This window comes from Mus pahari, chromosome 2 (assembly GCF_900095145.1).
Source record: "Mus pahari chromosome 2, PAHARI_EIJ_v1.1, whole genome shotgun sequence".
In the NCBI taxonomy this organism is placed as follows: Eukaryota; Metazoa; Chordata; class Mammalia; order Rodentia; family Muridae; genus Mus; species Mus pahari.
Window position 1 is genome coordinate 106,559,416 of NC_034591.1, and position 18,668 is coordinate 106,578,083.

Below are 18,668 nucleotides of genomic sequence, written 5' to 3' on the forward strand. Positions count from 1 at the left end.
AGGTTTTTCTGAAGATCAGCCCCAGTAATATAAGTCTACTCAAGAGCCTCTCATGGTGGCCCAGTGCTAGCCCACCAGGAATGCCAAGCCTATCCCAGGAAGGCCAGCTGGGCTCTGCAGCTTCTTCTCCCATCTTGTCACCCCCTAGACACACCCTACTCTGGGGTTACGTGACTCAAATCCCTCCCTTTTGTGCACTCACTCACTCACACTGACCCTCTCAACCTCACCAGCCCCAGTGGCCACTGCAGTTCATCAGGGCTCCATTCAGGGCAGATCCATGGTCCCTTCCCAGGAGCTTTCGGATGCACTCGGGTGAAGCTCCAGCTCTCTCGCCCCTGTGCCCACTCTTACAATGCACGCCAGGGAAGCAGCAGGCCTGGCTTGCTGGTGTGTGGAAAGCTCCAGCACTGGGCCAAATGGCACTCATTCCTCACCTGCTCCAGCCGCCACCACACAGGGAAGATAATCAAAATACTTGTTGATTCATTTCACCTGATTCCCCTAATGAAGCCTGCGTAACTGAAAAGCTCACTCATTTCAGAGGAAGTAAAACGGGCATGAGGGTATCATAAAACAGTTTACATAGATGAAGCAGTGAGCTAGAGATAAATCCCAGATAAAAACCCTTAAGAGTTCACTTCAGTAAATATTTATTAAGTGCCTAACATTCACGGGCCATCATAAAGCACAGCTGAGGGAAAGACATTAAAAATGGCTTCAGGACAAAAGGCACAGTCAGCAGTTCCTCCTCCAGATACCTATGGAAAGAAAGCAGTCCCCTGTGAGCAAAGGTTGTGCTAGGATGCTCACTGTAGGAGAAAGACAAAACCAAAACGCTGCAGCAGGACTGAGTGTGGTGGCACGTTTTTAATCCCAGCACCTGATAGACAGAGGCAAGATTCTGAGTTCTAAGGCCAGCCTGGTCTACAGGGGGAGTACCAAGACAGCCAGAGCTACACAGAGAAACCCCGTCTCAAAAAACAAAAGGGATTTAAAAAAAGAAAAGAAAAGAAAAAAGCTGCAGAATACGAACATTCGGGAGGGAAATGGTTAAAGAACTCTGCACACATATATCCTGTGAAACATCGGGAGCCACTGAAGAAGACAGAGACAAGGTATGCACACGCCATCAGGAAGGGGCGTGACCTGCTGCTGACCTCTGCAGGTCCTCTATCTCTGTATCTCAAAGCAATAAAAAGACACTGACTGTGAAGATGCAAACAAATCTAACTAAACTAAATACACACATGCACATGTATAAACATAAATCCAGTGATTTTTCACATCTCTGCACAAATGAATTCACAGGTTCTGCTCAGAAGGGCAAGTCACATAGCTCCTCACTAAAGTTCTGGAGAGAAAATGGGCAAGGTACATATACACGTGTGGTGGTTTGAATATGCTTTGGCCATGGGAAGTGGCAGTATTAGGAGGTATGGCCTTATTGGCGTCTTGTTAGAGGAAGTATGTCACTTTGGAGGTGGGGCCTTGAGGTCTCATATATATGCTTAAGTCTGGCCAGTGTGAGCCAGACTCTCCTCCTGCAGAAGATAGTCTCCTCCTTGTTACCTTTGGATCAAGATGTAGAAATCTCAGCAACACCCGCTTCAAGGCTGCCTGCACAATGCCATGCTTCCTACCATGATGAGGATGGACTGAACCTCAGAAACTATAAGCCAACTCCAATTAAATGTTTGCCTGTATCAGTTGCCTTGGTCATCATGTCTCTTCACAACAATAAAACTCAAACTAAGACAATGTGTATAAATGTTTATGTGTATCTATATGGATTTGTATGTGGGTTTATGCCTTACTTTTTTCTTGCCATGATCATTTGACATCTAAAGAATATATTAATAATTGAAGATATAATAATTATAATTATAATAAATGAGGATATAAAAATCAAGTAACTAATGATACAGAACAATCCTACCCATCAGTGGAAAAAAAAAAAAACCAGAAGACCCAGAATGAACCTGTATGTCTATGGCCAACTGATGGTTCAAAGGGTTATGTGGCTAAGTCTGGTCCCAGGGGTTTTTGTTGGATTATGGCACACTGGTCCTCAGTGTAACCATGCTGAAAGGTGATGGGAACTGTAAGAGGTAGGCATGGGGACAACCATTACTCTTCTCCACTCTTTGGCTTCCAGTCTGTAATGTCTCTCTAACATGTTCTTTTAGAAATGGAACTTCTGGGACTGGAGAGATAGCTCAATGGTTAAGAGCACTGACTGCTTTTCCAGAGGTCTCAAGTTCAATTTCTAGAAACTACATGGTGGCTCACAACTATCTGTAATGGGATCTGATGGCTTCTTCTGGTGCGTCTGAATACACAGCTACAGTGTACTCATATAAATAAAATAAATAAATCTAGAAAGGAAGGAAGGAAGGAAGGAAGGAAGGAAGGAAGGAAGGAAGGAAGGAAGAAAGAAAGAAAGAAAGAAAGAGAGAGAGAGAGGAAGAAGGAAGGAAGGAAGGAAGGAAGGAAGGAAGGAAGGAAGGAAGGAAGGAAACTTCTACAGAAATGCCATGAGATGATGTAGCCAGAAGCTCACTAACCAGACATAGCACCACTTAAGGGTTTGGTCTGTTGCTATGTATTGAAAAGCTAAATTCTATACCAGAAGGTCTAGGCCTACGAGTGACTTATCATGTTTACAAGTTTTTGTTGTGCAAACCTAGTCCCTTGATTTAAAACTATTGGTTAAATAACATTGGCTATAGCCAATTACTGGAGGGGTTAGAAGTAGGTGGGTTTGGAGTAACCTGGCTGGGGGAGAGACCAGAGAAGGAAGAAGAAAGGGGAGAAAAGACACCGCCACGAAAGAAGATGGACCATGAGCATGTAGCCAGGAGAGACAGCAAGTACCTGGGGTACCCCACTGGGGAAGTAGCCACCAGGCCAGTAGTCAGAAGATTAGGGGTTACCCCCAGTAACTGTCAAAGCCAATATTATTTAACCAATGGTTTTAAATCAAGGAACAAGGTTTGTATAACAAAGCTTATAAACATGAGAAGTCACTCATAGCCTAGACATTTAGGTATAAGATTTAGCAGAATAATACATAGCAAACCTCAATAAGCATTCTGTGTGGTTAAACTTATTGCCACCAAAACTGGAGCTAAAAGAAACTTTTCTTTGTAAGTTCTCAGTCTCAGGTATTTCAACACAGTAGTAAAAAAAAAAAAAAAAAAAAAAAAAAACAGAACAGTACAGTTGCCAACATACTTCAATGGTGGGAAGAGTAGCCTCATGACTAATGATATGTAGATAGCCTGATATCCCACATACAGTAACAGAGTGAGGCCACACTTTACAGTAAGACACCAATTTAAAATAGACTGGTAACCTAAAAGTAGGAGAACAAAAAACTCATAAAAGAAAGAACAGAGGCAAGTCTGAATGACTTGTTTTTGGAATAGATTCTTGGATGTGGCACCAAAAGTAAGAGCAACCAATTAAATGGATAATTGGACTTAATCAAAATTAAAGTTCTGTTTATCAAAAAACATTCTAAAGCAACTGAAAAGATAACCCACAAAATGGATAAAGCATTTGCAAATACCTAACAGATATCTAGGATATATAAAGAGCTCCTACAACTTACAGTAAAAACAAAAATTGGCCCAATGGCCTGAAAAGTGAGTGGCGTGGTTTAGCTCAGTGCCCCTGAAGATCTACATGCTAAAGACTGGTCCTTAAGTGATACTACTGGAAAGTGGTATCAACTTTAGACAGTGGAGTCCTTAAGTCACTGACGTTTGCCCTCACAGGAGTTGAGGGATCCCATTCTGTTCTCTCCTTCCTTCCTGTCTTATGAAGTGAGCATTTTGTTATGGCACATGTCCCCACTCTCATCAGTACCCAGAGCAAGGAGACCAGCAGTCATGGAGCAGACTCATGAGCCAAGATAAAGTCTCCTGATGCCTTAACTATCTTGGGTATTTGGTCACAGTAACCCAATGCTAATACCATGGACAAAAGATATGAGCAGAAAGTTCTCTAATAAAAATAGACAGAGAGCCAAGAAGAACAAGAGCAGACATTTAATATCAGTCATTACAGAGATACAAAATAAAAAAGGCATGCTGAGAGAACACTTCGCACGCATCAGAGCAGCCGTGCCTGATCAGAACAGTGTGTCTGCACAACTACAGAGATCAGAAGACTCGCACAATGTGAGGTGTAACATAGTATAGGCGGGACTGGAAAGAGTCTGGGAGGTTCTCCAGAGGTTAAACATAGAGTTACCCAAATGACCCAGCAGTTATAGCAATCAGCTCAAGCCAAAGAGAAAGGAAGCATGCCCACACATGCCTCTACACTAAAGTTCACAACAGCTTATCCAGAGTGGTCAATAAGAGAGCACCTAGATGTTCAACTAATGTATGAATAAGTAAATAAAAATAAAAACATCTATACAATGGAATACTGTTGAATAATAAAAAGGAATGAAATACTGATGCATACTACAACATGGACAATCCCAGAAAACATGCTAAGTGAAGAAGCTAAACATAGACAGCCACAGCCTGCATAACATAGTCCTATGTGGTCCATCCAGCCAGGAAAATCTCTAGACACAAAAACAATTATCAGTAGCTTGGGGCAAGGAATAGATTGTACAATATGTTGTTCATATTTCATACAGAGAGAGAGAGAGAGAGAGAGAGAGAGAGAGAGAGAGAGAGAGAGACAGGAGAGATGACAGGAGAGACTAGAGAGACAGGAGAGAGGGAGAGAGAGGAGAGACGGAGAGAGAACACAAACATGAACAGCCCAGGGGCAGTAGTCTTGCCTAGAAGGAATGAATGAGAGCTGGGACTTAAAGAAGAGGAAGGAATGTGATTCCCACATTATTGAAAGGAGATGGGTAAAGGAGAAGTGAAGAGAAACCACTAAGAAAATAACACACTACTGTGTGGATACTAAAAATCCTGAGATCAGAAAAGAGAAAGAGCCTTCAGAGGTCATGTTCCTTCTCTGAACACAATTGCTCTGCTCAGCTTCAGAGCAAGAAGCAGCAGACACACCCTGAAGTCAGTGTACTAGGGTACACTGAGTATAGTATTCCCGAAGGGAGCCTCTGAGGTGAGAGCATAACAAGAAGGAAAGAGAATGTGGCCATCCTACCACTGTTCAGGAAACAGCTCCTGAAAGCTGATTTATAAGTTTTCAGAAAATTTAGCAAACTGATTGACATCATGATAGCTGTTTGACATTGACCTGAGAGGGAGTATTTCCACTACAGAAATTCAGAAATCAGAAAACACTACCAATTGGTTCTTGAGGAGAGGGCAGGGAGTAGATCAGGGTAAAAGGTCAACCCTGACTCCAGGAGAAGAGGAAGTCAAAGTTGAGGGCTGCCACAGGTGAGCCACAGGCTCTGATTTGCCAGCCCTGGCAAAGGCAGCATCAACAGAACCACACTGCCTGGTGAATGAAGGGTTAAGGAAAACATTGGCACAGTTCTTGTTGGCGGTAAGAAATTTGTAATATTTTTTAATGTTGCTACAAAATACAGCAAGTAATATTTTTAATCAACAAACACACACACACAGTAGTCATGCGAGAATAAACACCATCTGGGCAATGCTCCCTGCACCAACAAAACCAGAACAGAGGCCTCCAAAGCCAAACAGGACTGGGTGCTCAGTGCCACTAGACCTCTGGTCACTGTACTACCAGAGGAAGACGGAAAATGTCCCATGTGGCCAGCAGAGAGCTGTGGCAAGGGATAAGGATCTCTTCCTATCTCTGCGCTTCCCTTTCTTGACCTAAGTCAGAAGCATGCTCAGGCTTCCACACAGCTCAGGAGAAAGAGCCTGCAGTCAGGCCCATCTGGGTCTGAATTCTAGCTAAGCTGCATGACATTAGCCAGGGGCCTTCTTATCTCTAAATCAGTTTCTTCATCTGTGATATGGAAATAATAGCAGTGACTTCAGGGCTTGACTGAGGTAAACTGCAGAAAGCAATTGCACAAAGAAAACCATAAATGTTAGCTATTCAGTGTGACTGGTACATACCAGACCAACATGGGTTATAGTCCAGGCCACACACATGCCAAGTGCACACAGGTAAATGAGAGGATTGAACAAAGGAACTTTGAAAGCAGTGTGCCCAGGCTCTACTGACCTTGTGCAAGTCTCTTCCCATAGTGCCCAGAATCCACACACAATGACTGTAGGTTCTATTTAATATCCCTTCTGGGTCTGAGAACATCCAAGTCGGATACCTGGACCTGAACTCATGCTGCTGTAGCAAGGGACCATAAGGAGAAGGGTCTTTTCCTGACACTGTGGCATGCTAGGTTGACTCTTCCAAAATTCCCCAGAGTGAAGTAAAGTCCAAGAAGGACCTCTTTCCTACTTTCTCCAGCCACTCATAAACAACTATGCAGATAGTTACATAGTCTGGACAAGTCATGTGGCCATCCTGTGAATAAAAGATCTGAGGAGCCAGTGCTGCTTTACCAAATAAAGTACCCAACAGAAGAACTACTGACAGATGAGCTGCATCCTGTAATCCAACTAAAGAAGATCAGAGTCAAAGAAAGTACAATATATGCACTGATGTGCCAGGGAGCAAATGCCTGGCACCCCTCACATCCACCTCCCAGCCCTGGTAATCAAGGTACAAAGCAGATGAAGAAGCCACCCCAGCACAGCAGGCCACTGGAATTCTGGGTCCATGTTTTAAACAGTATTCCTCAGTGCTGGAGCAATGGAGTATTTGTTCTCAAGAGCAAGAAGACATGCTTGAGATACAGCCCTCTCCATATGACCCTCAGACACACATGGCTCACACACATGGCTCACACAGGCAGCAAGGCAGAAATAGGTAGAGATGGCAAGGCAGCTAAGAAAACAGGGAACACAATGGAGTACAGAGTAGGCTAAGCACAAGGAAACTTGGCACATCTCCCTGACCAAAACCCTGCCTCCACCTCCCACTCTCAGTACTCTGCCTGATTTCTCTTCATGGAACTTCACAATCTGATACAACATACACTTGATTTCTTGTCCACCAGCACCAGAATATAAGCCCCAATCATGACAGCTAGGATTCCACTTTGCTCTAGCTGCATCCTCAGTGCCTGAAAAAGTCCCCAGGCGCATTAGAAATGCTAAAATACTTGTTAAATTAAATATGTAGTAAAGGTTCATGTACATAACACTACATGCAGGCAACAGAGTATTATTAGTCAATTCCCATAACCATGACAAATTATCTGAGATAATCAACTTAAAAGGAGAAAATGCTTATTCTGGCTCACGGCTTCATCCAGCCCATGGTCCTTGGTTCCACTGCTTTGGGCCTGTTGTGACTCAGTACATCCTAGCAAAGGAGGACCATCCTAACTTAGCTTTAATGATCAAGTCATCTGAGAAAAAAGCCTAGGTTGAGGATTTGCCTAGATCAGATTGGCATGTGGACATGTCTGTGGGGGGTTGTCTTAAATACTAATTATTTGGAGAGCCCAGCCCCCTGTGAGCAACATCATTCCTAAGCACGTGATCCTGGGCTATCTAAGAAAGCTGGCTAAGCATGAGCCTATGAGCAAGTCAGCAAGTAATAGTCATCTACGGTTTCTGCTCCGGGTACCTGCTTTAATTTCCTGGTGTGACTTCCCTAATAATGGACTGAGACCTGGAAGTGTCAGTTGCTTTAGATCAGTATTTTATCACAACAGAAGGAAAGCCAGGGCAAAGCCTACTCACTTCCAGAGCATCTGAGAAGCAATGACCAAGGAGTGGGGTCCTAATAACCCCTTCAGAGCCACACTTCCAATGACCTAAATTCCTTTTCAGAGAACTGACACACCTTAAAGATCCACCTCCCAGTCCTACCAAAGACTGGAAGCAAGCTTTCAGCACATGGCCTCGGAGGCAACATCCAAACCAAAGAAGTTCCTTAGCTTCAACTGCTCAAGAAGCTTGTCATCAGACAGGGATGAAAAGGACAGACAGAACACAGTCACAGAAACACAGCAGTTCAGCTAAGTGCTCCAGGAGCTCTAGCCCCTAGAGAGATGCCTAAATGAGGCCTTGAACATATCCCACAATTCTGGGTAGAACAAAAATATACTTTGTAATAAGGGGTCAGGTGAAGGGTGGCCTTCCAGAGCTGGGAATGGCATAGCAAATGCACACAGAAAATAATACAGAAGTCCTGAGATTCAGTCACAAAGAGCACAATGGGTATATTTAAAAATTAAGATGCAGAGGATTGTTGGGCTCCACCTGATGAGGCTTCCAAATGACAAGAAGCTAGAGTTTATTCTGCCATCAACTAAAACCACTGAAGCTTCTGAAAGGGGCCCAGCCAGGATTTTCTCTGCACAAAAGTCTGGCAAAGGAGAAAGGGGGCTTGAGGTAATGAGAGCATGGAGAAAGTGTGACGACACAGGGTGCACAGGAGAGGCTGAGATGTGCACTGGCTGGACAGTGGACAGAAGGGGTGGACACTGAAGATACCAAGGAAAAGAAATTAGTTAAGACCTGTCTGAAGGCACAGACAAATGAAAGAGCAATTCACAGAACACCACATCTCACTGCACAAGCTGAAGGGAAGAGCACATTGTATATAGGCTTGAGGAAAGTCTGAAAGGATTCATGAGAAATTGTGAACAGTTGGCATTTAAAAATAAGATGTATTCTGCAAGAAAAAAGTCATAAAGTAATGGAGGAGAGAAAAAATGACAGTGAAACTCCAGCCTGGCTTGCTGTAAAGAAGGAGGTGTCATGGCTGAGCCAAGAACAGCTGATGTGTGAAGTGTTCCGAATGCACCCAAGTAGCTCTGACCCTCTGCCACTCCAGAAGCAAAACTTGTTGAACATCGAGGAAGAAGTCATGGAGGGACTCTGTGAGAGAGTCAAGAGGCAGACTGGAGGAAGGAGGTCATTTCTCAAATTCCAATAGAGGGCAATGTTATGGATATTCTTGGTTGTCAACATGACTATATCTGAAACTAAAACCCCAAAACAGAGGGTACACCTGTGAGGAGTTTTTGCTTAATTTGAAATAGAAAGGTCATCTTTTAATCCAGATCTTTGAGATAGGAAAACACACCTTTAACCCAGATCTTGAGACAGAAAGACATACCTTTAATTCAAATCTTTAATCCAGATCTAATCTGAGCCACACCTTCTACTAGAAGGCCATGGAAGAAGGAAGCTTTTGCGCTTTGCCTGTTTGCCCTCTCCTTCATTGGTATTTGGGGCTACTTCTTTGGGATTCCAGTATATATTAAAGACCTGCTAAGACATCTACCCTCATAAACTGAACAACTACTGGATTCTTAAGACTTTCTGTTCACAACCAGCCCTTGTTGGATTAGCTGGACCACAGCCTGTAAGTCAATCTAATAAATTCTTTCTCTATTACTCTAAAGCAGTGGTTCTCAACCTTCCTAATGCTGTGACTCTTTAATATAGTTCCTCATGTCGTGGTAGCCCTCAACCATAAAATTATGTTGTTGCTACCTTATAGCTGTAATTTTACTACTGTTATGAATCATAATGTAAATATCTGATATGAAGATGGCCTTAGGTGACCCCTGTGAAAGGGTCATTCAACTGCCAAAGGGGTCACAACCCACAATTTGAGAACCACTGTTCTAGAGAACCTTGTCTAATACAAGCATCAAAGCTGGAATAGAGGCAGACGTACCCCAGCATCAGACCTAAATGAAACTGTGTATTACAGGGATGCTGAGCACACGCCACATGCAAGGTTCCAGCTAAATGTATTCTCTGTGCATTGCCATTTGACAAAAAACAGTCAGGGAGGCTAGAAAGCCAACCATGATCACAGATGTCCTAAGTGATAAGGCCCAACCTAAACTCTGGTAATAATGTGACACCTGAACCAAGGAAGGTAGGAACATGGTGCTCCCTGGAGGTGGAAAAACCATGTTATGCAAGGGCTGGCTCAGGAATTTTCAGCTACATTGCCTCCACCGATGGGCTTTACAGAGCTCAGCAAGCAATCTGTATGAACATTAGTGCATTTCTTAGCCTCACAAATCTCACTGTGTAGACACAGCTGAGAGGTAACAGTGTGGAGGCACCTTTGTCACTTCATAAAGTAAAAAGGTGTCAGCTCTCTTAGGGGCAGGAGAGGTGTCACCACAGCACTAGGGATAGGAAGTGGCTTGCAGGCCAGCCAGGCCTATGTGAACATGTTCTGCCCATGCAGTACCTTGTTTTCTAAGGTCTCACTGGGTGCAGGCAGTGTGCAAGACCAGGGCAACTAGGAAACCAAATCTGTTCTGTGCCCTCTCCCTGCCTAGGTCCACAGCTCCTGTGGGCAGAGGCACAGGCTCAGCCCTGCACCAAGGTAATGTCAGCTAGATGATCGCTAAAGGAAGCAGTTTACCTGACATCTCATTGTGTGAAGCTCCTAGGGCCCAGACACCCCAATCCTTGAAGAGGCACTGCCTATTCCTGTAGTGCTTAAGACTCCTCCTCTTCTAGCTGGGGCTGTTGCCTTGGAGATAGTGTTCCTTGTCCTTCAACTTCTTATGGGCTGAAATTAGACCCACCGGCTGCTCAGCACAGATGTAAATCCCAGAATGTCAGGACAAGAAAAGCCCTCGGGGACCTCCAACACCAAGCACGGCACATGACACCAAGCACGGCACATGACACCAAGCACAGCACACATAAGTGCCTGCTGGGGCCAGGTAGGTGACAGAAGCAAACAAAACAGGCATAGCAAAGAAAAACAAATCATGTAAAGCTCTGTGGTGGGAATAGAATAGTGCTGAGGGCAAAGAGGGGACAAACTGACTTGTCACTCACACAAAGTGCTGCCATACGGAAAGACACCAGACTGACAATAGTTTTTTCCCCCTTCCAAAAAATGCTAAAAATCAAATTATGTAAAGTCTCCCAATTTTTAATTGGTAGCAATTAATTCAAACCTATTAATAACATAAAGTTTCTGGGCTCACAGTTGGGGGCAAGAAAACCAGCCAATATCTTCAAATTCTATCCAGCTAGTATCACACAGATCTGTAGCAGGCACCAAGCCATATCCAAGTGATTCTTGTTCACCAAGCAGAAAGGAAGGGGCAATGAAGAGCAATTTTGGCTCAGGGCAGGAAGCAGGAAGCTAGTGGGTCTGCAGGTGCCACAGAGGAAGGCTCCTTCAGTGGGCAGTCTCTTCCCAGTGTCCTAAGGAAGAAGGAGATCCAGCCAATCAAAGGGGAGAAAAAACAATGAATCCAGAGGAAGCGCCATAGGCTGACTAGGGAACAGCACAGAGCACAGCAGCAGAGAACTGTCTGCAATCCTGCTGGATCAAAGTGTGCCAGCACATGGAGTTCCCAGGGAGCCTGGCACAGCAATAGCCTTTAACCCAGTAGCAAAATTCAACTGTGACACAATCAGCCTTGACTCTGAACAGAATCTCTGACAGAAGAAAAGGAAATGGGCTGCTTCTGAGAGGAGGATAAACCAGGGCACAAGGATGAGGTTTCCTGACCTGCCTCCTTTGAACTTGAGTTTTATGACCATTTACCAGAAAACCAGCCCAAAAGTCAGATGAAGAGCAGAGGTGTGGACCTTAAGTGAGGGGGAAGTAGTAAGAAGAAGGCTGGAGATGTGGTTCAGGGGAGCTTGCCTAGCAGACACTAGGCCTTTGATCCATCCCTAGTACAGGCAGCTGGGGGAAGAATAGTAAAGACAAAGGTGCAATGAAACAGAAACTGCTGGAAAGACTTGTCACTAAAAGTTGAAAGAAAAAATGAAGGAGACGGCTGACTTTATAGGTGAGGGACAGGTGGGTAGAGCCATTAACCTAAGAAATGGGCCCTTTTCTAAGGGAGGTAAGGACGGGTGCGGGCAGATCCCATGTGGACAGTGGATTAGATGGACACATAGCGCATGTGCTGTGCAAGAGGACATGAACAGGCCATTTGTAACAGCTCTGGGCTGGAAACTCAAGTCTCAGAAGTTATCAGCTAATGAATGAGGACAACAGAGAATGACTGAGGTCAGATTACAGGAGGGGCAAAAGATTGAAAAAGAAAATACCATGAAACTTCTGTTAGACTCAGGCAAAAATCAAACAAACAAACAAACAAACAAAAACAGTATCCTAGATACCTTTCTGCTGCTGTGATAACTCACTCTGACCAAAAGCGGTTGCTTTTTGGGGAGGAAAGGGTTTATTACAAATTACAGGCAGGACTCAAGCAGGTACAAAGGGAGAAATCATGAAGGAAAGCTGCGTACTAGCCTCTTCAAGGCTCAAGCGCAACTACCTTGCTTGTACAGCCAAGGGCCACTTGCCTACGGGTGCTACTGCTCACAACATCACACGCCTACACTGGTTAGCAATCAAGCAAATGCCTCCACAGGCCAATCTAATAGAAGTAATTCTTCAGTCGAAGTTCTCTCTCCCTGACAACCAAGACTAGGCACCACATACAGAAATTGCATTTATCATCCTAGACCCAGAATTACTAAGAGAAAATAGAGCTCCGCCTGCCAAAAGACAGGATTTGCCATCTTCAAGGATGGAGGATGCCTCCAGAGCTACACCTTTCTTTCCCAAATGAAGGCATCACCTTCCAACAGTCAACCCTAGGTCTACATTGTTTGGGGGTTGGGGAGTGTTCTGTGATACAGCTAAGGTGTAGTGCAGAATTTCATCTTATATGAGGGTAGCATACCCAGCTCAGAAGGTCAGATGGAAGTCCCTGCATTTCTTTATCTATTTAAACATTACTGCTGGCTATGCAGGGGTCAAAAACAGTAAAAGTATCTCAAACTGCATGCAGTCCTTGACTGCCATCACACAAAATGTCAATCTGGAAACCAGGAGTGAGGAGAATAGAGGGTACCAAAGGCCAGGGCCTTCAAATCCTCTGCCTCCTCAGCCGAGGAGGGATAGAAAGACCTAAAATGTTCTGCCTCCCATGAGAGCCTGCTCTGCTTTGTCTTCTAACACCTAAAACTATCCACAAGATGTGACTAGTGGGAAGCTCTTAGCCCAGGCAATGTGCACTCAGGCGCACTGTGCTGCTGGACCCTGAACCTGAACTCCGAAAGTGGAAGAGAAGCTAGCTGCCTGTCTCCTAGCTTTCCAAGTTGGCATTTCCTTTTGTGGCTTCATCAAACTATACTCACCTGTGAGTCAAGGAGAGCTTTGCAGCTGAAGAACTCTAGAGGGGACCTGTGCTCAAGCCCTTGTGTGCACCTGTCCTTAACTGGTAAATGAAAATGCTACAGCCTTTCTGCCCTCTCTCCAGGAGCAAGGTCCAGGTTTTCTGAGATCACTGGTTTGTCTCACTGACTTTAAGCAAGTCAAACAAGATAAAAGATGCAACCAGAGAGCAAGTATGGTAGACTGGACAGGACCCTAACTAAGCACAGAGTAACATCTTACAAGAGTAAAATAAAGGCATAGAACAGGAGCGTGGGATGGCACAGAACATGATACTAATGCATGACACCTGAGGAGGCTGGTGCACCACTGCTTGACATTAGCATGGTGGGAAGAAATCTTCTGCACAAATATGCTGTAAGTCCATAAAGCCTTGGAAAGGTATGACCCTCATGCTCAGCTGACATAATGTCAGCTTGGATAGAAGGGTTGTGAATTCCTTAAGTCAAGTTTGGAATCTAAAATGTACAGCCTAATAAACCAGACATTCCAATTTTTAAAAGTTAATCTTTGTACTCTTAGAATTTCCAAGAGAAAAACAGTAAACAACAGCTGGAAGGGAGGGGTGACAGATGATTTAAAGGCCATCAAACCCTAAAGGAAACCTACCCACAACCCATAGCTAACATGCTTAGTGAGGGAAGATTCAATGCTTTCTCCCTAAGCTCAGGCAAGGACATTACTCATACCACTTCCATTCAACATACACTACTGAGTCTAACCAATGGAATAAGAAAAGAAAAAGGGTTGGCAACAGGACTCTGAGGATGAAAGCACTTTATATACAAACCTGATGACCTGAGTTCAATTCCCAGGACCCTAACTGGAAGGAGAGAACAAACTCCTAAAAGTTACACACACACACACACACACACAGAGAGAGAGAGAGAGAGAGAGAGAGAGAGAGAGAGAGAGAGAGAGAGAAGCCATTTGTATGCATCATCTTAACCATAAAATATTCTAAGGAATCAACAAAAGAGCTGCTAGGATAAAGGAACTTAAGAGTCTGTGAGATCAATATACAAAAATCAACTACATACAAGCAATGGCAGAACCTAGGATAAAATTAAGAAAATAATTTCACTCACAGTAACACCAAAAGAATAAAACCTTTGGATCACACTGAAGAAAAGCAGCACACTTCTGTGCACTCAAAGCAAAAAGTGTTGCTGAGATAAATGAGGCTCCCCTACACCCAGAAAACCTGTCAGATCCATAGGCAGGCAATGCCACTGTTAAACAAGCAATGTAGGGACTGGGGAGATGGCTCAGTAAATGAAGCATTTGCCCCTTGAGTGTGAGGACTGGAGTTCGGAGCCCCAGGAGACAAGTAAAAGCCAAGGAAACATGGGGGCCAGCAGGGACAGGGGATTCTGGGAGTGAAGTGAGTGCCTAGAGTAGCTAGAAACAGCAAGCTCCAGGCTCACAGTGAGACTCTCTTCAGCAAAGATAAATGGAGAGCCACTGAGGACCCAAAGTCAATTTTGAGCCTCTACAAGCTCATGTACACATGTACATGTCATTCACCCACATATGTACTTATGTATGCACACTACACACATCCACATGCAAAAGTAAGAACAGGAATTTCCCAAAGCAGAGTGCAGATTGAAACCTAACAGGCTTCTTTCTATAAAAGTTGATAAATTGGTCCTAAAATGTACATAGAAACACAAAGGATTCAAGACAATCTTGAAGAACAAAGTTTTGCACTGCCAACTTCTGAAACTATGGAACTGTAGCAATTGGGACAGTGTGGTCCAGGCACAAAGGCAGACACAGGAATCAATGGAAAGAACTGAGCACCCAGAAATAACCTCATGTTCACTCAATGCATTTGTATGAAGGCAATATAGTAACTCATTGAGGAAAAAAAAAGCCTTCTCAACAAACAGTACAAAAATAGGTATCTCATGAAAGGAAAAAAAGCTGTATTTCTCAGAATTCAGCAAATATTCTTGAGTGAAGTCTAACCTAACCCATCACTTGACCTCCTAAACAGGTTTTCAGTGAGACACAGCTACAGCCATGCATTGATGGCAAAACTAGGCAGTTATGACAAAGACTTTCTGATATACAAAACACAAGTACTTACTATGTCCTTCCTAGAATGATTTTGACAATCTCAATTTAAAAACTGCAGTGATGTACACCATACACAAAAAACTAACTCAAACAGATGATAGACCCCAATAGCAAAAACTATAAACTCTTAAGAAGGAAAAATAAAAGACATTTTTATGACTTTAAAGCAGTCAAAGTTTTCCTAGATACAACACCACAGGTACAGTCAATATTTTTTGAAGTTTAAAATTACAAACACTTGCACTTCAAAAACTATTATAAAAACAGGAGCAAACCACATTTTGGAAGAAAATGGCTTCAAAATAGAATGTAAGAAAGGGTTTGGATCCAGCAAAACCAAAACATTACTCAATGATAAAAAATAAAATTAAAATTAAAAAGGACAACCAAATTAAAATGTGAAAAAGGACTGAATAAGCATTTTACCAAAGAAAGCATGTGGGCATGTGGGTAGCAAATAAGCCCATAAAAGATGCCCACTGATCCTTCCCAGAGAAATGAGTTCAACCCACCATAAGATGCTCTCACAGAACCAGGATCACCGCAATCAAAACAACAGCAAGAACAAGTGTGGCAAGGACATGAACAGCATTCACGTACAGCTGGTGAAACCAGAAAGTGGGGTATCTTGAGGAACAAATGAAGTTTCTTCAAAGTTAAATTTAACCATATAAAAATAATCCTGAAAACAGACTCTGGAGTTTCTATCCATAGGAAAAGATAATGTATGTGGGGGGGGGGCAATAAATAAATAAATAAATAAATAAGAAATGTGTGCAGCAACTGTATTCATTATAGCATAGAATGGAAACAATAGCACTTGGGAGGCAGAGGCAGGGGTATTTCTGAGTTCAAGGCCAGCCTGATCTACAGAGTGAGTTCCAGGACAGCCAGGGCTACACAGAAAAACCCTGTCTCGGAGGAAAAAAAGAAAATGGAAACAATACAAATGTCCACCAACTAGTGACTGGATAAACAAATGCCCTATTTACCCACACAACACAGTAGATTCAGCAACTAAAACTCTCACATAACAGGCAAACACCCCTACCAACAAAGCAATGCCAAAACAGTTTAACAGGGGTTAGAAAGGTAGCTCATTAGTTAAGAGCACTGGCTGTCAATTCCTAACTCCAACACTGGTGGCTCACAACTGTGTGTAACTCAGTCCTACTGGATCTGACACCCTTTTCTGGCCTTTGTGGGCACTGTGCATGTGAAGCACACAGATATACATTCAGGCAAAATACTCATACACATAAAATAAAAAATGAAAAGGGAAAAAAGGAAGTTTAGCATGCTAGGTGTGGCTTAATAGTGGGGCACTTGCCTAGAATGCACAAGATGCTAAGTTCTATCTCCGCACTGCACAAAGAATTACACTAAGCAAAAGAAGCCAGGCTTGCAAGATATACAAACCCACCTATATGAATTCTCTAAGAAAGGCAATTTTATAAAGGAGGAATATGGTTACCCAAGGTTGGGGATAGGCAGTAGGAAGTGTCTTAGGAACAAGATAGCTTTCACATCTTGTAAATATTCTATAAGTAGATTAGGTGACAGTTGCTTAATTCTGTACATTTACTTTAAAAAAATTGAAGTGGTAAATTTATATTTAAAATACATCTCAATACAGTTTTCTTTAAAATGGAAAAAAAAAAAAAAACTACCCAATCTTTGAAGACTGCTACTGTCTCGGGATCTGCAATGTGGTCTCCAGACTAATGTGTTCACAGCCTTGCCTGGCTTCCTGAACCCAGGCTGATCCTGCCACATGGCAAGGCTTCTCAAGTATCAAGGATACCCCTAGTGGAGGCCAATCATCTTAATATTGCTTTAGAGTCAGAGCTTGAGCCAAACCTTCCACTAACTAATTAACTATGTGACATCTGACCTCTAAAACGGATGGGGACAATAACATTGCACAAGGTCAGCATGCGCAGAACCCGAAGAAATGTCCTTAATATACTTGGCATAGCACTTAGCACAGTATACATATGTATTCTTCCTAGTGGTGGCTCAGGTCATACATACCAACAATGTTGCCTCATCAGAGAGGCATTGTCTCACCAACTCACCTCAAACAAGTGTAAGTCTTACTACTTTTGTATGCTTTTAATTCCTCTTCAGAACTTGCAGGGTTTGGGGGGTTTGTTTTGTTTTTTTGGGTGTTTTTTGTTTTGCTTTTTTGTTTTCTTTCCAGTCTCCAAGATGGCAGAGAGCTTGGCTTTGTGCCCCATCTCTGTAAGACCAGACCAGTGTCGGGTAAATAGCACTTTGGCAGTGTTTGCTGAGGAGCTCAGGTAGTGCGCTGGCAAGTAGCTCCCCTGGCATCTGAATGCTGACTGTCTCTTGTGTGTCTGACTACTCTTTCATCATATTCCCTTCCCAAGTGGTCCAGAACCTGTGTCAGAGGAACAGTGAGGAATGATAGAGTTGATCTAGCCAGAAGGATGGAATGAGCATGGAATGAGCTTAGGCATCTGGCTCCATACGTAGATTCCCGAAGTGTGTGACAAAATAAGAGGTGAATCGCTGAAAATGGGCAGTGATTTGGGAAGTATGAGGAGTCTGGATTTCAACAATCAACCAAGTTCAGCTGAATGAAGAGGACGGCTGCTTATACAGGGTGAAAAAGAAGAAAATAGACATTTATAAGATATTGTTGCCTTCTCTTAGAAGACCATGAGGTTCAATGTAGTAGCTGAAACAATCTTTATGTATTTTGTGCATGCCTGCTCAGAAATCAGGAGTTGAATTTAATTGCAGCATTTTGCATCAATTAAATTTCTTTTACCTTCCACAGAATTAGGGCTTGAACTCACTATGTAAATTTATGCAAATTCACACACAAATGAGCAAGGCCCTAACACTTAATTTTAAGGAAATGAGAGCACTAGGATCAGGCCCCAGGGATTAAATACAAGTGGTCCTAAGAATATTTAATTTTCTCTGAAGGAACTAGGGCAGATATTCTCTTGGAATCTACCTCTTGCTGACTTCTCATGTGTTCAGTAGGGCAACTACTTCTTTATTGATCCGATTTTTAAAAATATGTATTTATTTATTTATTTATACTGATTTTTACTCATCTGTCTTAAGACCAGAGGAACTCTTAAATCCTCAAGTAACTACACATAACAGACCCCACCATCACCAAAATATTTACCATAATGTTCTTTCTTCCATCTTCCTCTTTAAAACCAGGCACACTAGACATGTTTTCCCAACATTGGGCCAACCACCTCACTGACTATCTCTGGCCAAGCCATTATTCTTAGATTAACTAGAAAAGAAAGCTGCTGGGCGTGGTGGCGCACGCCTTTAATCCCAGCACTCGGGAGGCAGAGGCAGGCGGATTTCTGAGTTCGAGGCCAGCCTGGTCTACAAAGTGAGTT

The 18,668-nt window shown here is 43.2% G+C and overlaps 1 protein-coding gene across 1 annotated transcript in view; it reads right to left on the reverse strand.

The window, feature by feature from the left end:
• Chchd6 (coiled-coil-helix-coiled-coil-helix domain containing 6) overlaps window positions 1-18,668 on the reverse strand; it is a 204,991-nt gene that overhangs the window by 183,753 nt on the left and 2,570 nt on the right. The window lies entirely within an intron of this gene.